This window comes from Delphinapterus leucas, chromosome 10, assembly GCF_059928025.1.
Source record: "Delphinapterus leucas isolate spDelLeu-1000000601 "Yukka" chromosome 10, BTC_Dleu_Yukka2, whole genome shotgun sequence".
Lineage (NCBI taxonomy): Eukaryota > Metazoa > Chordata > Mammalia > Artiodactyla > Monodontidae > Delphinapterus > Delphinapterus leucas.
Window position 1 is genome coordinate 25,512,987 of NC_143138.1, and position 20,805 is coordinate 25,533,791.

The 20,805-nt window shown below is 44.2% G+C and overlaps 1 pseudogene; it reads left to right on the forward strand.

Annotated features, from left to right (window-relative positions):
• The first annotated feature begins 18,956 nt into the window (after positions 1 to 18,956).
• LOC111178960 (max dimerization protein 1 pseudogene) lies at positions 18,957 to 20,310 on the forward strand (annotated as a pseudogene).
• Positions 20,311 to 20,805: the final 495 nt, after the last annotated feature.

A 20,805-nucleotide genomic window follows, 5' to 3' on the forward strand; every position in this document is an offset into this window, starting at 1 on the left:
ACAAGTATTGCCATTTCTTCTCTCTGCCAGTTTGTGAAAGGTTGGGAAGTTGCCCTGGGGGCACTGATGGTGGATCCTGAGTTAATTGTTTCATGCGTCAAGTCAGCTTTCAACATCACCCCACTTTCCTAGCATTGCTTCTGTGTTCATCACTGCTTCTCTCTTTTTTTTTTTTTAACTTTTAAAATTTTGTATTGGAGTATAGCCAATTAACAATGCTGTGCACTTGCAAAGCGACTCAGCCCTACGTATACACGCATCCGTTCTCCCCGTAACTCCCCTCCCATCCGGGCTGCCACATAGCATTAAGCAGAGTTCCTATGGTAGGTCCTTGCTGGTTATCCGTTTTTAATAGCAGTGTGTACATGTCAATCCCAAACTCCCTAATTATCCCTTCCCTCCACCCTTCCCCCCCCCGGTAACCATAAGTTCATTCTCTAAGTCCATCACAGCTTCCCTTGTAGATTTTTCTCCAGGGTTAAGGGTGTGTTGGTGTGTCAGGAGCATTCTGGTCCTCCTGGAAATTATTTTCTTCTTATAAAATAACAGATATCTCTGGTTTGTATATATGTCTCTTATGTGTGTTTTATGGTGGTAAAATATGCATGACTTAAAATTTGCTGTTTTAACCATGTTTAAGTGTACATTTCAGTGGCACAAAACACATTTACACTGTAGTGCAGCCATCACCATTATCTGGGATCCTGTTCTTTCTGGATTCTCTAACCACAGCCCTCTTCCCCTTCACAATTAGTTCTCAGATTTATGTAACCTCTCTACAGTTTGTCCTTTATGCCTCGTATTTAACTATAGTAAAAGCTTTGTCCCTTCAAAAAGGAATTTCAGGTATCAGGAAATAGGTATGGATATATCAGGGATCAAGGGTCCCTCATGCTGTAACTACACCACACTGAGATTAGAGATTGCTTTAGACAAAGGTCATGAGAAAAAAGTAACATTTACCAGGCATATTCTATGGACCAGGCTCTCTTCCAGGTGCTCTATATCTATTATATGATTTAATCCTTTCAACAACATTCCAAGAGGCATAGGATCATTTGAGTTTGCACAGGTGAGGAAATTGAGGCCCTGAGAAGCCTGAGGACTGAGATTCCCAGAGCCAGGACCCGGACAAGGGGAAGAAGCCAGGCTTGCTCCTGCCAGGGCCAAGGCGCCTTCTTCTTCCAAAGTTAATAAAAAATGATTATAAAACACAAGGCTTTAAAAAGATCCAGAAATCGTTGGGGAGAGAGCATTCCATCTCGTTTCACAGCATGACTTCTGATGGCATTGAGTCCAGCCCTGCAGGGACCTCCTTGCTTGGCCTAGCCTCTGGTGAGGGCATTCTAATAAGCAGGTCCTCTAGACTGGTGGCCCAGGGTGGGAAGAGGGGGGTGGGTGATTCACTTTCACTTCCCTGGTAGTGGTGGTGGTGTTACTGTTACTGAGTCCAAGCTCATACTGCTCGCTACACAACAGGGCAATAAATCGAGAGATGAGGTGTTGGGACAAGGAATAGAGACTTTATTCAGAAAGCCAGCAGACCAGAAGATGGTGGACTAGTGTCCCAAAGAACCATCTTACCTGAGTTAGAATTCAGGCTTCTTTTATACCAAAAGGGGAGAGGTGTGGCTGGTGGCTGCAGACTTCTTGGTGCTGGCCAGTCCCCAGCAGGGATGTGAAGCCTTTGTTCTTGCAGCTGTCCATGTAGGTCTGGTCACAGTGTTCTTGTACATCTCCAACAAGACAAATATTGTTGTCTGTTCTGTAACTTTTTATCTCTGTATGAATGGAAAAGTGCCATACTTTCAAAGGTCAGAGTCTTGAGAACGGTCTATCCTGTGTATTTCAGCCTACAGGCAACAGTCTTTTACAAAAGGTGCAGAGCCAGCATGACTAAGCACACGAAAAGGACCAGATCTAATATGGAGTCAGGTTTGTTCTTCCTTATTACAAGACAGTAGTGCCTCTTTCCTGGTGTGTTGCCCATCCTCAGACCTCTCTCTATGATCCGCCAAAAGGGAGGGGCAGCCCTAGTCTCTCCTGGGGAATGGAATTACAAAGCCTTTTTCATGTGAAGGATTATCCCCTACCTGAACAATTTCCAAAATCATCTTCGTTTAATCAGGGAATCTACATCAAGAAGAGCAAAAAGATACCCTTGCAGTGTCCGGTTTGTCTATAAACTCTAAAGACAGATGTTTATTCACACACATGAAATGAATTTAACAAAAGTTAAAAATCAGGCGAGTTTGTGAATCCAATGGTGGATTTAGGCTCAATGCTTGGCGCATAGCAGACCCTCCTCCGTAAATCTCAGTTTTTCTCTCCTTCCAAACCTGCAACGGGGAGTAGAGATTTGTGCTGATGACCCTGAAGATGACAGCTGCCTCCAAGTCGGCCAGTATGAGCTAGGAGGCCTAGAAATCCACAACAGAGACACGTCTGGTGGCAGCACGGCGGCTGGTCCAGGGCAGGGAAGTCTGTCTGCTCCCAAATGCCTGCCTGGCCCTCCTGCATTTGGGGTTTGCCCCCTAGGAGTCTCTCTAGGTCTGGGCCCACAGTTCAGGCCTGCTCCCTGTAATTCAAAAAGAATTAAGCATTGAAAAGTGGGACTGTGGGGAAGGGGGTGCTTTACTCTAGTGACAGAAAGATGAAATGAGATGTCTGCATCCTTTAACACAGGTATCTGCCGGAAAATAAATGTTCTGCCTCACGTGTCAGAACACTGCAGAAATCGCTGATAGAAAAGAGATAACACCCCGAGGTCAACAATTCTGGCTGAACAGTGCCTTGTGTGTCTCTTGCCCAAAGCGAAAGATTAAGACCAACAGCCTGACTGTAATCAAAGCAGAACGCTGTGTCTGAAACCCCGATTCTTGAGACTTCAGCCGCAGGCCCCAGTGTCTCCCACCCATCGTGGCGTGGACGGCTCCATCTGGAGAGCACTCGGGTCTGAACTACTCACATGGTACACGCTTATCCCTCAAGTGCGGCCCCAGACCAGCGGCGTGGGGAGCCCCTAGGAGCTGAAAGGCAGAGTCTCAGGCCTGGCCCCAGACCTGCTGAATCAGGATCTGCATCCTAACAAGATCTCATGTATCTATGCGCCCACTGACGTTTTAGACACGGCCTTGTATCCTTACTCATCTTTCCAGACAAACACAGTCTCGGCTCCCCATGTAGAATGTGACCCCCACAGGTGTGAGAATGTTCTGTCTTCTTTCATCCCCTGTTTGCTGTCTATACCATAGGAATCATCAAGCATTTGCTTATTAAGGACAATTCCAAGACCCTGCCTCCGACTCAAACTAACCAGACACAAAAGGTACCCAGGAGTAGGGTTGTAGATTTAGCCAATAGAAGTCCAAGATGCCAGTTAAATTTGCATTTCAGATAAGCAACAAATCGTTTTTCGGTACAAGTGTGTCCGAAGTGTTGCCTGTGTCCTGTATTTTATCTACTCAGGAGTCAAAGTCCTGGGCTACCCAGTCCACCTCCCGGTCTATCTCTGCCTGCTTTATATTTGAGACCCTCACATGCTCCCAGTGGTGGTGGCTTTGGTACATGTTTCAAACCCCAGTTCATGGCTTGCTTCCTTTCTTCCACTGAGGGTGAGAGGCATATGGTGAAACTGGCATCAGAAAGACCTGGCGTCTGGCTCTGCCATATTGGCGACGAAGCAAGTTTTATCTTTCTGAGCCTCTGTCTCCTTCCCTGTAGAATGAGGGTATTGGTCCTCGCAACAGCATATAGATAGTGCCTGGAACAAAATGCATCACCGCTCCACCTCCCTGGCGGCCTTGATTACCTCTTCATAACTGTTGTCCTTGGGTCCATACCCTTCTCCAGTAACAACTCCAGAGAACGGGATGTGAACTGCACTTAACGATATAAACCAGGGCTGCCTCCACATAACATCTGTTACTGGTCTGCCCTGAATTCAGCTCTGATTTAGGCAGTTCCTGGGTTGCAAATTTAGGTTGAGATTCTTTACTCTAGTTGCTTCCCAGGTTAAAATGTGGTAATGACATGATTGTTATTTTTGCAACTATGGCAACCTTTTGTTTGAGAGGAAACGGTATTTAACCGCCACCAATCAATGAGTTTTCGTGTCAGTGGTCTAAACTGCATTTCTAACTAAAACGTGTTTGGGATTTCCATGCATTCCACAAGGAGCGTGTCTTTTTTCCCTTCCATTTCCACCTGCTTTTTCTGTTCTTTTTAACCACAGTTGCTGACACCACTAGAGGTTAGCAGAGGCAAGAAAGCCGATTCTATCCCTGTTGGCAACTCAGTGAGAGAGGAAATTGAATTTTTCAGCGGTATTTTTTCCCAAATGGGAAAAAAAAAAGCTGAAATTGATGTATATATTTAATCTTTATTTTTATTAAGTATTTGTACAAGCCATATATATATATTTGATAATATCTGAATAATCAAAAAGTTAGAGAAGTACCAGTTTTATGAAGTGTGTTGCTTCTACAGTTTAATTTGATTTTAAGGTAAAATTAGTAGAGAGTCCCAGCACCAGCCCTTAACATTGCAGACGAAGCTTAGGGGTCTGGGTTATAGTTAAGGAAACAATATTTCAAAATAATAAGAGGAGCTTGGATTAAAATATTACGTCTGGGGCTTCCCTGGTGGCGCAGTGCTTGAGAGTCCGCTTGCCGAAGCAGGGGACGCGGGCTCGTGCCCCGGTCTGGGAAGATCCCACATGCCGCGGAGCAGCTGGGCCTGTGAGCCATGGTCGCTGGGCCTGCGCTTCCGGAGCCTGTGCTCCGCAACGGGAGAGGTCACAACGGTGAGATGCCCATGTAATGCAAAAAAAAAAAAAAAAAAAAATTACGTCTTCTTGCTTTTCCTCAGTCAAGACTTTGTTTTGTTTTTTAATATATTTTTTTAATGTGGACCATTTTTAAAGCCTTTATTGAATTTGTTACAATATTGCTTCTGTTTTATGTTTTGGTTTTTTGGCCGGCAGGCATGTGGGATCTTAGCTCCCTGAACAGGGATCGAACCTGCACCCCCTGCATTGGAAGGTGAAGCCTTAACCACTGGACAGCCAGGGAAGTCCCTGGTTTTTGCTTTTGGTTTCTGTAAACCCATCTAACACTGTTCACAATAGAGTAGTGCCTATCAAGGGCCACTATAAATCTCTTTCAGTCACCCGAGAACTGGAAAATTACTGAAGACTGCAAGTCTATTCTCTGAAAATCCACATCCTGTAGAGACACAGCCAGCCTGGGCACTGCTGTGGAGCAGAATAGACATAAACCCACACCCTTTTCCTGCACCTTGCCCTTTGAAGCCCAATAAAAGACTCAAACTCCCACCCTTCTGTGCCGATGCCGCTCTACGTGTCTGGCCCCTTTCTTCCCTTGGAAAGTAAATAAAAACTCTCTTTTCTCTCCTTGCTAATATTTCTGTGAATTCTTTCACAACCTATGTTGGCTCACCTAGCAGTTTCCAGCTTGCCCAATTTTTGCTAACACAGATATTTTGACCCATGGGTTTGCATTTCTAGCCTGGGCCAGGCTTGGTCTTCTCTGTTACAGACACTCACACACAACATAACTGTAACTAAAATGAAAGTTTTAGCAAAAATTACTTAGCCTTACTATGTATGATACACCCTGGTATTTATTATTATATTGCAATTGAAAAATGGTAATTAGAACCCGTTGTGTTGATTTCACAGTCCACAATGGGCCACAACCCATAGTTGGCAAACACTGGTATGGAGAAGTTCCAAGACATTGGTGTCAAATAAAAGTGCAATAGGTTCCCCACTTGTTTTAGGCTAGCCGCTTAACCTCTAGAGACATCAAAATCCTCAACTGTAAACTTAGAATAATAACAGAATTTACCTCAACTAGTTTTTATGAAGATGAAATGAGGATAAAAATGAGAAATGCCCACTATGTGGTAGACACTAAACATATGTTAGTTCCTTTCCATATACTATAAAGGTAATGTACTAACATCTCTTTCTCTAGATGGTAAAATAAAATTCACCCAGCAGTGAAAAAATATAGAATTCCAATAGAAAAAAAGGAATGAGCTTCCTCTTCTGTGGAGAGAAGTTAGAAGGGTTTGGGGACAGTTAAGGCAGGATTCAGCCCCAGTTAATGTTTTTGAACAAGTGCATAATGGCAGCCAAAGACTGCCACTGCTCCCTGCTCCTCTCTGTAAGTGAAGTTTTCTGGTTTCAAAGCCCCTCACAGGCCTAAGGTGACAGCTGTGTAAGAACAAAGCTTCTCTGTTTATGTCCTCAGAGTGAGGACAGATGCAATCTGAGACTTGGTTTGGTGCAATTTCACAATGATGCCCACTGATAGGTGAGAATTTGGTCCAAGGAAGAACCACATGGGACCCCTCCAATGCCGCCATAAAGAAGGCAGACACAACCCCTTCTGTTCGAACATACGTTATAAAGTGCAGTTTGCTTCTGTGGTCTGATTCATCCAGCTTCACGGTAACTGAGGGACTGCTAATATGGCAGGAAAGCCCAAGCTTCACTATGTCAACGCATGAGGCAGGATGGTGGCATCTAGGAGGACACCCAAGCATTTTACAGTGTTAAAATGCCATATTCCCTGGAGCACATGTGGGACTCTGTTGAGTGCTTCCCTCTAGAGGTGTCACTGAGAAAAGCACATCTTAACTCAGGTCAGAAGGACACAGCAACTCTGTGCTGGTTTCCTGGGGGAGGGAGTCATGGACAGACTCCAGAGATCTGGTCCCTCAGGGGAGAGCAAGCAGCAAAGGAGGGTTTCAGATGAGGTGTTGTCCTGCAAAGGGAACCTCTAGTGTGCTCTCTTAGCCTCCTAACAGAATGTTTACCTAAGCCTCGGGATTACACTTTCTCGATTGCTTCATGAATGCACAGGACATTAGCCTTGTCCGTTATCAAGTTCATGAAGAAACAAGTACATAAAAATTCCAACAGTGCCAGTTTAGGTTGTTTAATTTCTATAAATCAGCAACCCACAGTTTTCGCTGTGGTCCAGCTTTGGGGTTCAAGGATGTGTTCAGAGCTCCCAGGCAGGATGAGTTCAGCACAGGAGGCTGAAGTAGGGGGGGATTTTGAGAGGATCCCAGGCCTCCTTTTCTTCAGCCCAGCCCGACAGAGGAGGGTGTGGGACAAGGCTTACCAGAGGCTCTTGGTCGGGACTTCTGGGTTCTCTGGGCCCAGAGGCAGATCCTCACAACCCCATCTCCATCGGTCTCACAAGCAACATCACACCAGCTAGTCCCATCCTACCTCGGCCACCCTCCCACAGTGACCACCCACCATCCCTTATGTTGTCTTGAACTGGGTGCTTTATAAATTGTTGCCCACACACCTCACTGTCTGTGTAGTCTGACCCTATGGGATCATGTAGAGCCACAATAAACTGTTCCACTGAGCAAGTTAGAAACCCCCAATTCTCAAACTTTTCACCATCAAGACTCCTTTTCAAAATATGAAGTTGAATGGAGGGAGGTAATATACAGCAGAGGTCCCTGGCGGCAGCATCTTGGGGGTCAGTGGCCCCATGGATACCCCTTGCTGGGGGACACGCAATACCTTGTCCTGATCTCACAGGGAGAGAAAGTCTTTCGAGAGATATTAAAACTCCATAACTAGAAGAACTTCCCAGTCCCTTCCCACCAGTGATATCGCCCTCCCAAATCACTACCTAATCACTGACAGAGGTGGAGGCAGGGTGGAGGTGAATTGAACTTGCAAAATAAGCAGTTACGTGCTGCAACCCATGCTTTTATCTTGGTGGCTCTAATCCAGATTTCCAGGTGGCCATGATCACTGTCTTCTGTGTGATCATCCTGCCAAACTCAGAAATCCTGCAGTCTCCATAGTCTGCACCAGACAGAGGCCATGCTGTGGAATGAAATAACAAAAATGCTGTGGAATGCATGCTCAGTAATGCTGTGGAATGAAATAATAAACATTCACTATTTCTGCTTTCCAGTTTGAAGAGATATTTATGGAAACTTCAGAAGACTTGGATAAGTTAAGAAATGGTAAGACCAAGAAACTAAATTCCTCTGATGGGAGGATCTAGTACAAGTCATAAGTTGAGGTTTGAACCCCAGCAATGCCATGTGTGTGCATGGTGGGAGTGGGGTCAGTGGAGAGGGAGAAGCATGGTTAAAGGTAAGGGGTGGGGCTTCTTGAGCAGGTCTTGCAGCTCACTCAGGACTAGGAAGGGCTGGAACTCTGAGTATTTGCTAAAGGAGCCAGCCCCGGTGCCCTGTGAATGCCGTCTCTGTGCACTCCCTGCCTTTCTGCACCGTGAGTGACTGTATCAGTTCAGGATGCCACACAGCCCTCCCACCCAAGGAAAACAAATGCATTAGAAAGAAGAGGGGAGAAACAGGCCCAGCAGTTGCCTTCAATTCTTTTCTCTGGCAAGTTTGACAAGGTAACATCCTAGCAGTATTGTGGAATTGGTGAGCAGGGAAAGGGTCCTCCACATAGAAATCTCTCAAAACCTGCCTTATATGATGTGAGACTTACTTGAGAACTTCCCATTTGAAATGGCAACCTACTGCAGCTTCTTCCAACTTCTTTCTAAAATATCCGTGAAGACAAATTGACACAGAATTAAAAGGGACCTCCCATGTATCTGAATGGGAAATAAAAAGAGAAATGAAATAATAAGTTCAAAAGTAAAAGGCAGATTGATAGGAAAAAGAAGGACTATAGCAAGCTAAAACCAAATGCCATCCTGCTTAAGCGTTCCAGATCATTTTAGTGTTTCATTTTATATCTACAGTTATTTCAACATTTTTTCATCCTAGAAGGGTATATTTCTTTTCTTCTTTCAAAAGAAGGGAGTTTGATGTTCCAGCAAGTGCCCATGGTTGAAACTGATGGGATGAAGCTGGTGCAGACCAGAGCCATTCTCAGCTACATTGCCACCAAATACGACCTCTATGGGAAAGACATGAAAGAGAGAGCCCTGTACGGTACTTTTTCTGTTCTTTCATCAATGATTAATAGGAACGATCTAGGTCCTTCTCTGAGTGATCAGGATGTGCTCACACGGATCATGACCGACAGCAGTATAGACCTTAGTGGGTATAACTGAGTACAGCAGAGACCTATGAGGATGAGGGAAGAGTGGAACTTGGAGTGGAATCAAGAGCTTATGAAAGAGGATGTGGTCCATGGATATAGTACAGTGACAGAGGTTTCCAAACACAGGTGAACTATAAAGCCAGGAGGATGCTGGAACCATGACTCCAGGAGCTCAGGCTGGGCACTCACCAACAGCTAGAGACAAGGGACAAAGTGTCTGAGTGTCTAGAGGATAAAGAATGGAAAGGGAAGGATCTAAAGGAATTGATTCTTAAGTTTCAGAAATTTTAGTATAATGACCAGGAACCTAATTTATCAGTCCTTTATATGGACTGGTCACTTGACAGAGTAAACAAAGGCTGGTCCTCTAGATGCCAGGATTATCTGGAACATTTTACTGTATGTCTGAAGCAGCCAGATTTATTCAATACAAGCATATTTGAGGGAAATTTGTTCTCTGTTGTGATGGGGCCACATGACTGATACTAAAATCATGTAATGAACTGTGAACAGTTACTCAGAAAGTTACACATATAGTTACCATATGACTCAGCAATTCCACTTCTAAGTACATACCCAGGAGAGTCAAAAATACATCCACACTAAAACTTGTACACAAAAGTGCACAGCAATGTTGATCATAATATTCAAAAAGTGGAAGCAAACAAAATGTCCAACAACTGATGAATTGATGAACAAAGGATGGTACATCCATACAATGGAATATTTTTAGCCATGAACAAGAGTAAAGTACCAATACATGTGACAACATGAATGAACTTTGAAAAGTACTAAATGAAAAACACCGGACACAAAAGGCCACATACTGTATGATTCCAAATGTATGAAATGTCCAGATGCTCAAATCCATAGAAATAGAAAGTAGTTGAGTGGTTACCTGGGGCTGGAATGTGGAGGAATTGGAGAGTGACTGTCAAGGGTACTGGATTTCCTTTTGGATAAAATGATAAAAATAATGTTCTGGAATTAGAATGTGGTGATGGTTTCAGAATGATAGTACAATTTTAAAGATGAAAATGATACCATGTGAATATATTTCAATAAAGTTTTACTTTAAAAAACTCCTATAGGAAGCCCTGTTTGGAACAAAAACAAAAAATCACCCGGAATATACATTGTTGAAACTGTGTGAAGAATTGCACTATTTCATTATATATTTTGTTTTTTTTTAAAGATTTACTTATTACTTATTTATTTATTTTATTTTATTTTTGGCTGCATCAGGTCTTAGCTGTGCCACACAGGATCTTACGTTGTGACGTGCAGGTTTTCTCTCTCTAGTTGTGGCGCACAGGTTCCAGAGTGGTGCGCTCTGTAGTTTGTGGTATGCAGGCTCTCTAGTTGTGGCGCTAGGGCTTAGTTGCCCCTCCACATGTGGGACCTTAGTTCCCTGACCACGGATCAAACCGCGCCCTCTGCATTGTGAGGCGGATTCTTTACCACTGAACCACCAGGGAAGTCTCCTCACGATATATTTTGGGTGGAGTCTTGAGAAATGCAAACAAGGCCAGAGCCAGGCAACCGTATGTGGAGACGGTTGTGGAGTCATGTTCTGTGGGAAATAGTTGGAGGAACTACTGATATTGGGCATCTAAATGGTCCTGGTGGTGTAACAGGATGGGACAGGGAGAGGGATGTGACTGGGACCGTGGTGCCAGGACTCTCTCTGGACATGACTGAGGTGGTACCAACACATCACACCGTGCACAGAACACGCCACAGCAGACATGGCAAACCCCCTGTGTGGTCTCAGTGGTTACCTGTAGTGATTCACCCATTTCTCTCTTGCCTCTGACTCTGGATGGGTCACCGGTGTGCTTTGTCCCTATATTTGATTTGTGTATAACCAAAATATTAGACATATGTCTACCTTAATGGCTTGTTCTAGAATGAAATGTTAAAATTAATAAAACTCATAACTGAATGACTGGCATAGAAAAATGCACCCAGTGGAGGAGAATTACTTTTATCACCTCCTGATGTCCCACTCTTATCCATTCTCAAACTATAAAATCTAAGGCAGGAGACATTTGACAATTTGGTCATTTTGTTTTTCAGGATTGATATGTATTCAGAAGGTGTGACAGATTTGGGTGAGATGATCATGCTTTTGCCAGTGAACCCACCTGATCAAAAGGATGTCAAGATGACGCTGATCTGCGAAAGAACAACAAACCGTTACCTCCCTGCATTTGAAAAAGTGAGTGGACTGTTTAGTGTTTTGGGCACTGAGATCAGAGGACCAAGAAAAATAGTGCCTGGCATTGCAGGGACATTGACCTTCACCTCTGTGAGTATTTCTGAATACTAATGTAACATCCTGATTCTCAAGGTATTTTATAAAAATCGACTATGAGGAAGAATTGTACCAGTTTTACCCAAGTTGTAATTTTTCAGCAAAATTTTGATTTACTTAGACCCAGTCTGGAATTCTCTACTTGATTGAATTTCGTGGTTGTACTTAGAGCTTGGGCTGAGAGCCACACTGGAGCCTGGAGTACATGGATCCTGCAGAACACAGTGCAGGGGCTTTGATCCAAGAGGAGCACAATGACAGCAATGCATCAGAAAATATTCTGGTAGCGTGTGTAGGGGGACATGAGACCAGCTGCCCTTCAGAAGAATGTGGTACTGTTTCGGGGATGAATGAGATGTTTCTAAACAGAGATGGGGGCAGTGGGGTGGGGAGGAAGAGACAGAGGAAAAGCTGTTCAGGAAAAAATAATCTACAAATTTTGAGGACATGGCTCTCAGAATTTTGAAGAAAGTCATACAAAACCAAGGAAATGATGTTCCATCATTATACCTAGTATATATCTTAGTTAATGTTTCTCTTTTAAGGTAAGAGGAGAACATTTCAAGATCAAAACTACCTGAAATCATGTGAAACAAAAATCATGAACCAAAAAAAAAATGACTTAAAGAGATTCAGGAGACTTACGTATAAATAAGAAGATTAACAACACCCACATCTTTATAAAGCATAGGGACATTCTTTCATTTATTCAGCAAATGCTAATTCATTGCTTGCATGTCCAGCCATGATATTCAAGGAGTGAAGAATTTAACAGTAATCACAAAGCATACCCTCCTGGCCCTTGTGGTGCTGAGTGTTTACGGAACTTTCACATGATGATAAGCTCTTCAGTGATTGCAGTTTGAGTACAACTATACTTTGAAAACAAAGGGCCCCATGACAACATAAGTAAAAATTATATATTACAAAATACGTTTATTGTTTGTTTGTTTGTTTTTTTGGCTGTACTGCGTGGCTTGCAGGATCTTAGTTCCCCAACCAGGGATCGAACCCGTGCCCCCTGCAGTGGAAGCATGGAGTCCTAACCACTGAACTACCAGGGAATTCCCTATTACAGAATACGTTTTGATGTTATTATATTCTTTTCCAAATAATTATCCATTTGTCCATACTTCTACATGTATACATAAGCTGAAAGTGTATTTGCTAAAATGTTATTATCTTTAGTTGGTGGTGCTGTGTGTGTTTTTTCTCTTTGTACATTATGATTTCCAGATTGGTGGAATATTTTAATAAATATCACATTTCCCTAACATATTATTATAAAAAGTTTCATACATGCAGAAAAGTTTAAAGATGTATAAAATGAACTCATATGAACCCACCACGTGGATACCAAAAAGCTTTGTTTTCCATTATCATATGTCATTATCTCTCCATTCTTGTTCTGTCAATCAAACGTATTATTTTGGATAGATTTCAAAGTGACTTTAAGTCATCAGGGAAGTTCATTCCCAGACATTACAGCATGTGGATCGTACCATGCTGCAAGTTAGGAGTCAGGGAGATGGGAGTTCAAGTTGATCCAGGTTTATTTCAGGTCCCAGAGAGAGAGACCAGGAAACCAGGAAGCAGAAAAGAGGAGAAATGTAGACTCTGAAATGGTTTTCTCAGGGTTGAAGAAGACTGTCAAGAAGTTGGAGTCACCGCCCAAGGGAGAAAGATGAGAGGGATATGAAGGGCCATGTCATGAAGCCCAGGGCTGCACACTTTAGGGTGTGGGGCAACAGAAACACTGTGCAGACCATGCTAAGCCCTTGGCTCAGGGGAAGAAGCAAGTAAGTCAGCCAGAGTGAGGTGGGCCCAGGACGAGGAAATGGTGGTCGGGCTTCCACAGAGGATGAGGAGGGGACACCAGGGACCCACTTGGCCTGTCTTACTGATTCGGGGGGAGCAGAAGGCTTCTTTATTGAGAAGCCTCCTCAATGAAAAGCCCAAGTAGCCCCTGCTCGCCACAACTAGAGAAAGCCCACCTGCAGCGACGAAGACCCAACACAGCAAAAAAACAAAACAAAACATGTCACGTTTATGGCAACACTATTTAAAAAAGCAAAGATATGGTAGCAACCTAAATGTCCATCAACAGATGAATGGATAAAGAAGATGTGGTACATATACACAACAGAATATTACTCAGCCATAAAAATGAACAAGATGAGGCCATTTGTAGAGACATGGATGGACCTATAGACTGTCATACAGAGTGAAGTAGGTCAGAAAGAGAAAAACAAATATCATATATTAACGCATATATGTGCAATCTAGAAAAATGGTACAGATGAACCTGTTTGCAAGGGAGAAATAGAGAGACACAGATGTAGAGAACAAACTTATGGACACCAAAGAGGGGAAAGGGAGGGTGGGATGAATTGGGAGACTGGGATTGACATACATACACTAATATGTATAAAATAGGTAACTAATGAGAACTTGCTGCAGAACACAGGGAATTCCACTTCGCTGCACAGTAGAAACTAACACAACATTGTAAAACGTCTATACCCCAATAAAAAAATAATAATAAAATAAAATTTATTATGTAAAGAATAATGAAATAATGCCATTTGCAGCAACATGGATGGGCCCAGAGATTATCATATTAAGTGAAGTAAGTCAGACAGAGACAGATGTCATATGATAATATATTGCTTATATGTGGAATCTAAAAAAAAAAAAAAAGATACAAATGAACTTATTTGCAAAACAGAAATAGACCCACAGACCTAGAAAAAAAAAAAAACTTATGGTTACCAAAGGGGAAATGTTGGGGAGGGATAAATTAGGAGTTTGGGAGTAACATATACACACTACTATATATAAAATAGATAACCAACAAGGATGTACTGTATAACACAGGGAACTCTTCTCAATATTTTGTAGTGACTTATAAGGGAAAAGAATCTGAGAAAGAATATATATATGTATATATATGTAAATATGTATAACTGAATCACTTTGCTGTACACCTGAAACCAATACAACATTGTAAATTAACTTCAATTAAAAAAGAAAAAAAAGTTTAAAAAAAAACTGAAGGAAAAAAAAAGCCATACTTCAATACTTCACTCACTGGCAGAAAGGGTCCAATCAATCTGAAATTTTGTATTTAATTGCCGACCTTGAAAAGATATTAACCAGTTGTAGCATGATAAGGGAATGACTCATCATTTTTCTTTTTTTAAATCTAGCATGGAACCAGTGGCCCTGAATGCTGTGGGAGGGGCTTTTCCCTAACCCGACTCTCTCTGCTTCAGAGAGGAGTTCAGTCAACTGTAACAACAGCTTATAAACACATGTGGACTTGGCTTTGAGGTGCTGAGCCAAGTGGGAGACAGACTTTCATAAGGTACGTACTGATTTTATACATCTGTATAGTGTGCTCATAGCACAAGAAAAACTGTTTTATACTCACATTGTGCCTTCTTGCTGTGCTTAGGGGACAATTTTAGTCCATTGCTGTTGGATACATCGTTACAGAAATGTAAAAATGAAGAATTTAGAAACCTAGGCATGAGAATTTAGATCTGAGAAAAATTAATGATATGAGGAGAAAAAAGAATGATAGCATTTTAGACAATCGGAGAATATGACCAGTGTGTGAGAGAGTGTAGGTGTTTATGCTGGGGTAACTTTCTCTGTAGAAGTAGTCAGTTCACAACAAGTGCAAATTGTGATGCTGTAATACTGTGTGGGCTGTGAAAAATCAAAATTAAGATTCATTAAAATGGGAATAAGTCTGAATGTCAACAGAAAATTAGAGTGGGCTGTGGCAATTCCCCTTCTCTCTCTGGGATTTAAGCAACTCATGGCAAACCTCCAAAGGAAGTCTTGATGGGAAAACTAGATAATACGGGAGCAGAGAATTAGCTTTTAAAAAATACAGAAATCCACCTGGCTAGAAGGTACAAGTCATTCAAATTGGAATGTAGGCGTGAACAATGCACTGTTATAAGTATTAATGTTGGGGGGAAAAAACAAAGGCCTTAGACAGGAGAGGTTCAGTGAGATCCCGTGAAAGTCCTAGAGCTGTCCAGGGCAGGATGAATTCACAGGAGAATTATAGTATCTGAGACTGAAAAGAGAAGATATGGATACAGCAATGACGAGAAGCACTTTGCAAGATGCTACAGACAGCAGCATTTGGATCCCATGACACGTGGGGTAGAGTCATTAACTTGGAGCCTGAGATGCAGTGGAGCTGGGGCCACCTGGGCAGGTGGGCAGCAACCTCTGCTTTCTCAGCCTGCAGCCGTTCCCCTTGCTCTGCCCTGCTTGGCTAAGAGAATCATGGTTCTTGGGTAGAACCAATAAAGTGAAGTCACTGATGGGCCCTTTATGCGCTGTCAGTTGTCTACAAACCTGTTTTTCTGACTAGATTTAAACCCCTTTAGGGCAGCCACCACATCAGGCTCCTATCGTGTTCCCCAGCAGCCATCAATTCTTAGCACAGGAAACTGCCCAATGAGTCTTAGTTGAGGAAGTTTGAAGGAAACTTGTTAAGAGAAGGAAATATGTTACACGTCAACCAGAAACAAGGTGTTCAAGAAGGATCAGTGAAACGTCTGCATTTCCAGGGAAGAAACAGGAGGTAGGAGACAAGGGATCTTTTCCATCAAGTGTTGACAGTGAGACCCTGAGCTCCTGCTCTAAAAAGCAGTGGGTGGAACCCACTGCCATGGCTGGAACCCATGCAAAGCGGCTGGGGGACCAGCAGATTCCGGAGTTGTCCAGATCAGGGAGTGAGTGGGGCTGGGGCCAGGCCTGAGGGGAAAGGCAGGTAGGGTGCATGGTTCAGGGGCAGAACCAGGGGTTAGCTGCGGTCCTGGGGTTTTGAAAGGCTGTGTTCAGTGCTGTGTCAGACTGCATTGAATCTTCGCCAGAAACTTCCTGCATTCCAGGTTAACTAATCAGTGAACATCACTCATCTTTCACACAAGCCAAATAAAAAGGGAGCCATTGTATAACTTGGCTGAAAAAAGTCTGGATATGTATAAAATCTCATTCCTACTGGAGCTATGGGTCAAGAGGTAGGTAGGTAGGTAGATAGATAGATGTAGATAGACAGACAGTTACAGACAGAAGAAAGAAGACGCGTGGGCTATCCGGTGTGCTCAGAGACTCGCCTGTCTCTCAGGAAATGAGAGCAGGAGGGAAATTGGATTTCCTGGTCCCTATTATGAATTTTTTATACCTTATCTAGTTTTCTCAACCATCCTCACTAATAGATATAACTATATAACTATATATATATATATATATTTTTTTTTTTTGTGGTACGTGGGCCTCTCACTGTTGTGGCCTCTTCCGTTGCGGAGCACAGGCTCCAGACGCACAGGCCCAGTGGCCATGGCTCATGGGCCCAGCCGCTCCGTGGCATGTGGGATCTTCCCGGACCGGGGCACGAACCCGTGTCCCCTGCATCAGCAGGCAGACTCTCAACCACTGCGCCACCAGGGAAGCCCGATATAACTATATTTTAAAAGAGAACATTGAGGTACAGAGATAAGACAACCCTCCCCTGGGTTTACATACCTTATAAAGGAAAGGAGTTGGGCTTTGTCTCTAAGCCTCCCTTCTCTCTGCTAAGAAACGCTGTCCTTAGGAGCACCCCCAGAGACACAGATCCTTTATCTCACACTGGAATTATCCCAGGATACATTCCTTTTAGGGAATATAAGCCTACTTCCTTATGAAGGTCAAATATATTTATACTAGTGCTCAATTTACTCACAGTAAATTTTCAGGATGTCAGAGTAAAACAAGGCACACTTTTGTCCATTTTTCCTCATATCGAGCCCTTAAGAATCAGCTAACAAAAAGGAACTCGTGAATTTGATGTTTCCTTCTCTTCTTCCCATTTAACTGTTAGTTGGCTAATGGATTCCGAATGGGGAAAAAATTAATAAACGAGGGTCTCAGAGAGCAGCAGAGAGACTGCCTAAGCATTACTTGGTTGGGCGGTGGCAGCCCGGGACCGGAAGTCAGAAGATGCCTTCAAATGACCCTAATGCTCACAAAACATGTGAGCTAGGAAAGTAGCTTTACCTCTTTGAATTTCAGTTTCCTTCTCTTGACAATAGGATATTAGAAGCTGTTTCCCGGGGTTGTCCTGAGGGTGAACACAGTTGCTAGATATTGAGTGTGAATCAGGAACACACGTGTGTGACTGATGGCAAATCATCGAATCTCTCTAGTTCCTCATTTTCTGGGGACCGGGAAGTTTACGTCACCTTTGCCCCAGCCTTGAACAGGCCTTTGGAAATCTCTTATTTGAAAGGTGAAGAAAGCTGCTTACAAGGAACATACGATAAAATATTACATAAGTGAAAAATTCATTTCCTTTTGTAAGGTGATCCTCAGTCACTGGATAAGGGAGCTTAGTGTGAGGGGGACCTGTGACCTCTGGTTCACAGCAGCACCCTTCACAGAATTCTGCTGAATCACAGCACCTCCATTTCCCGTGACAAGAAAGTACACAGTCTCCAATTACAAGACAGATGAGTTGAGTATGTTTCCAAAGGATTCTTTACTTTCTAAAGGTTAGACCACTGAGTCCTTACTTTAAAAATGTGGATGTTGGGACTTCCCTGGTGGCGCAGTGGTTAACAATCTGCCTGCCAACGCAGAGGACACAGGTTCAAGCCCTGGTCCGGGAAGATCCCACATGCCGCGGAGCAAACTAAGCCTGTGCGCCACAACTGCTGAGCCTGCGCTCTACAGCCTGCGAGCCACAACTGCTGAGCCCACGTGCCACAACTACTGAAGCCCGGGCGACTAGAGCCCGTGCTCTGCAACAAGAGAAGCAATAAGAAGGCGGCGCACCGCAACGAAGAGCAGCTCCCGCGCGCCACAACTAGAGAAAGCCCGTGTGCAACAACGAAGACCCAACGCAGCCAAAAATAAATAAAATAAATTTATTTTTAAAAATGTGGATATTGAAAACATTTTGATATCTAAAATAAAGTCATAACGTACTTTTCAGGGAGATCTTTATTGGGTAAAGAGAAGTCTATTTTTGTCCCAAACGCCACAACCACGAAAATTTGCAAGAGAATCTTAATGTTTTTCAAACGGAGCTTGAGAAACTCTCCGCGGCCGTGGCAGCGGCTGCTCTTCTCCGGGTTCTGTCACGGTGGCCTGTGGTGCCCAGCTCTCCGGTCCCCTCCCCCTTCCGGCGAGAGTGGTCGCCAGGGAGGCCCTCTCAGCCCTGCTCTGCGGGGTCCACAGGGGGGCGTGGGTGCTGGGCGGCGGCGAGCCGGTGGGCAGTGGGGCTTGTTCCCGGGGCCCCCGGCGCCCGGTGCAGAACGGCGGCGGCGGTTCGCGTGAACATCCAGGTGCTGCTGGGGGCGGCCGACCGCCTGGAGCGGCGGGAGAGAGAAGCTGAACACGGTATGCCTCCATGTTACCGTGCAATAACAAGGACAGAGATGCCTTAAAACGGAGGAGCAAATCCCACAAGACTGAGCTGCTCTCCCTGTTCCATGTGCTTTGTGACCACCTAGAGGGGTGGGATAGGGAGGGTGGGAGGGAGGGAGACGCAAGAGGGAAGAGATATGGGGACATATGTATATGTATAACTGATTCACTTTGTTATAAAGCAGAAACTAACACACCATTGTAAAGCAATTATACTCCAATAAAGATGTAAAAAAAAAAAAATCCCACAAGAATAACAGCAGTAGCAGATCTGTTCACAGTGAAATGGAGAAGAATAGACGGGCCCACCCTGGCTTGTGCCTGGAAAAGTTGAAGGGGCTGATGCCACTTGGTCCGGAATCAAATGGACACACTACGTTGAGTTTATTAACAAAAGCAAAATTGCACATAAAGACACTTGAAGGTTGTGACAGAAAAGCCATTCACCAAATAGACCAGCTTCAGCGAGAGCAGTGACACCTGAAGAGGCAGCTGGAGAAGCTGGGCATCGAGAGGATACAGATGGACAGCACAGGCTCCACCGTCTCCTCGGAGCCTCCAACTCCGACGGGGAAGAGAGGAATGTGGACGCCGAAAGCACAGACTGCCTCACGGGCGACCTGGCCTGGAGCCGCAGCAGCGCGAGCGACTCAGACGAGCGGGGAAGCATGCAGCGCCTGGGCAGCGAGGAGGGCTACTCCAGCTCCAGCATCAAGAGAAGAAAGCTCCAGGACGGCCACAAGACACGTCTTGGTCTCTAGGAGAGCGTGGTCGCTTCGGCTGCCGCCCGGGTGGTCCTCCCCGTCGGTTCTGATTAGGTAGCTTATCGGACCTGCTCAAAATTCCCTCGCACGTCGGCCTCCGTGTACCACCGTCACCAAAAGCAGCTGTGTGAAAGTTGTCAAGGAAGTGCTTAGGATTGTGGGTTTCTTTTCTTTTCTTTTCTTTTTCTTTTTTAAATTTAAGTCCCATCCCCATCTTTAATGGGGTTGAGCGGGCCCCCGCACCTGCTGGCGTAGGGTAGGCACAGCTGAGCCAGTCAGTGCAGCCTGGACACCTAAGGGCATCACAGACCCGTTATTGCTCCGTCTGGGGTGGCTGAATGCCACTCGTCCCTCTAAGAAGTTGGAGGACACAGACCAGGATTGTGGGTTTCTGATTGCATCCTCTAGCTTCTCTCTTTCTCTCCGTAAAAATTCGTCTCTGAGAGACTGTACATTCCAATCAATTTGAACCACCCAAGAATTCTTAGGCCGAATAAGACTTCTCACGTCTCGGCCATTTCCCCCCTTTTATTTACTGTCCCCGTGTAGTCTACCAGACCTTCCTTAAAGTTCTCTGGCTTCCTATGTGACTTGCCTAGCAGAAATGTCCGAATGTGTCTTGCGCTTAGGAAACTGAAGGAAACAAACTTTTAAAGTTGAGATCCTGATCTCAAAACTTCAAAGTAAGCTTTGAAAGTGGGATTTAAGAGCGCTTAACCATGGCCCTCACCGCCCGTGAGCAGGCAGGAATACCTCCAGAAAACACACCCTTCACACACACCCCGCGCCAACGCCCCCGACCCGGGTGTGGATGGGAGCAGTATTTCTCACTCTCAAATGGACCCCTTGCGAACACGTCTTTGGGGTAGCACAGCTAATAAAAGTTCCAACATCGTTTGTTCTCACAAACAGAACGGTACAATCTATTTTTGTGCGCAGTTCTTGGGATCGTGCTGTGTCCCGCTCTCCCAAGACACATTTCCCCTCCAAGTCGGTTATGCTCCTGGTCTCTGGAACATTTTTTTTCCCCTACCTCAGAGATAAATGAGATCTCCATTTCCCACTTAACACAAACTGATTATGCCTCTTTTTTTGTTTGTTTTTTTCTGAATAAGTGACATTTGGTCCAATTCTAACCTATTTTCCTGTTTAACTTTCAGCAATAACTGAGCTTTGGTGCTAGCTGAGCTAGTGTGCAA